The following is a 2,483-nucleotide window of genomic DNA, read 5'->3' on the forward strand; positions in this document are numbered from 1 at the left end:
AAAAACAGAACAAGGAAAATATTTAAAACGTAACAGGCGTCGCGTCACCTCTTCAAAACAAATGAAAATCCAACACGCAAAGTTACAAAATACTATGAAAACATATTCAGTCAAGAAAAAAGTCCAAGACAAGCCGTAGCACAAACGGGCACGGAAAAGAGAATAACAACAACAACAACAAACTTCACAACGAGAGGAAGAACAATTAAGCTTCCAATCAGATATAAACACTAATTAAATGCATATCAAATAAAAATAACAACTTTTTAGTTTCAGTAAAAAACCGAAGATGTTATATACATCAAGTAACAAGAGTTATCTCCCCTTGACTGGGATTACTCCTTCCATCACTATTGCCTGCAATGTCCCACCACACAATCACGTGGTATATCGTAGTAGCAAAAACTACTCCTTCTTTTTATTGTTAATAAAACTTCTGTTCTGTTCACACATGTGCCTCTCTCTTCTCTCGATGTTATCGCTAACCCTTTACTAATCCAGGCCACATAATACAACAATCATCAGAGATAGTTTTGAAAGCCGATTTATCATAGTTTTGTTTGTAGGTTTCCGACTACTTTTTGATTGTATTTGAAAGATTAAGGACCAAACTTAATTTCCAAAAGGAAAAAAAAAAAAAAAAAATTTGTACACGTGAAAAAAAAAAAAGTAATGAAAAATGTTTTCACGGCAAGCTACTCAATTCAGTTTGAAGTTACATAAATTCATTGTAAAAAATCCTTTAAAGATAAATATTAGTTTCCTGTGTCTATTTCAAAGATAATTAGTAAAGTAAAATCTTAAGATATTGAATTAAATTAAAAAAAACAAAAACACTTTGTTTGTACAAAACATACATTAATGTTTTTCTAAACACGGAATATACGGAGGCTCAAAATTTCAGCCAGTCGAAATACTGTGAAAATTACGTCATGTAATTAAAAGGGAGGAAAGAGTGTGATTATTTTTTCCCCAGACGTGCATCCGTACATTCCTATTCTGGAAGTTTGTATAAATTTTTCCATTTTTCAATTTAATTATTTTTCTGTGTTCCTGTTTTTAAATTATTTTTTTTTTAATTATTGTTCAATATTATATAACAACTATGTTACGCCGAAAGTTTCACATTCTTGCGAGTAAGGAAATTATTAAAAACTTGCATATAAAATTATGCGAAACCTGTAATTAAAAAAAAAAAAGTACAAATATTTTTTGCAATTATAATTTTTTTGTGTATGTGAAAATATTAAATAAGCAATGCTTACTTCAACGGTAATATCGGTAGTTAGAGAAATTCATTTTTCTTTCAGTTATATCGAATTCATTAATACAGACCTTAGGCTTTTTTTCGTAATGTTCCTATAAAAAAAAAATTATTTTATTTTTATTGTTACAAATTACGATGCTTTATTTATAGATAAAAAAAAGCAAATAAAAAGTCTTGCGTTTTTTTATTTACTACTGAAAACCATAACTTTAGTAAAAGTAGTTTTTGTTTAAACAAAATAATACATTTTCACTAAGATTTAAATAAAAATAATTAGTTCATTATATTCAATGATTATTATTTGATAAATACTGAAAATTTCATTAAAATTGGTTAATTTCCTGATTTTTGGTGAATTTTTAAGTAAAGGAAGGGGGTCAAAATGTTCATACATTTTGCGCATCGGCATTCATTTTGCCCGTTCCTATATGAAGAACAAAAATGGAACAGAAGTCGTTTTACACCGGTTGAAAACATGCCAGTTGATATGATAGCGAAATATTAACGTCATTTTATAAATAAAATGGAATAATAAAATTGACAATATTAGAAAACAGATTTCTTTTAATAAATGATTTTTGTTGATGCAGAAATTTTTTAAACGTAATTTTATAAATAAAATGACAAACATCGTTCGAATTGTGTTACTTAAATATGACTAACTTTTAAAAATTCTTTTACAATATTATTTTTTATAATAATTATTAAATACTTAGTAATTAAATTCTTTTACAATAATTTCAATTGTTGAATTCTATCCATATTTTATCGTAATTGTTGCGTTGTTGCGTATAGCTAAACCCCCACCACTGCCCTCACTTGCCCTCTCCCCTTTCTATAGAACTCTCCTAAAAAGGGAGGAGAACTATGTCTTATGGCCGCTAAATAAAGCTGCTATAGGCACCGCCAAAACTTGGGGGGGGGGGGGGCAGGTCAGTACTATTTGACGGACCGTCTTTTTAAAAATCTACCAAAAATGAGGTAATTATCCGATCAATACGAAATTTTCAGCGATTATTAGGAGAAGAATAAACTTTATAACAGTGTACTTATTTTTCATAAACGATATTTATATATATATATTTTTTTTGCTTACAACCCCCCCCTTGTTTTGAAGTGGGAACAAATATGCTTAAAATGATCATCTGAAACTGAACACAAGATATTGTGTTGTTGTAAGGAACAGAATTATAGATTAAAAAAAAAATTGTTTGCA

Source organism: Euprymna scolopes, chromosome 46 (assembly GCF_053919585.1).
Source record: "Euprymna scolopes isolate OS-2025 chromosome 46, ASM5391958v1, whole genome shotgun sequence".
NCBI classification, from domain to species: domain Eukaryota; kingdom Metazoa; phylum Mollusca; class Cephalopoda; order Sepiida; family Sepiolidae; genus Euprymna; species Euprymna scolopes.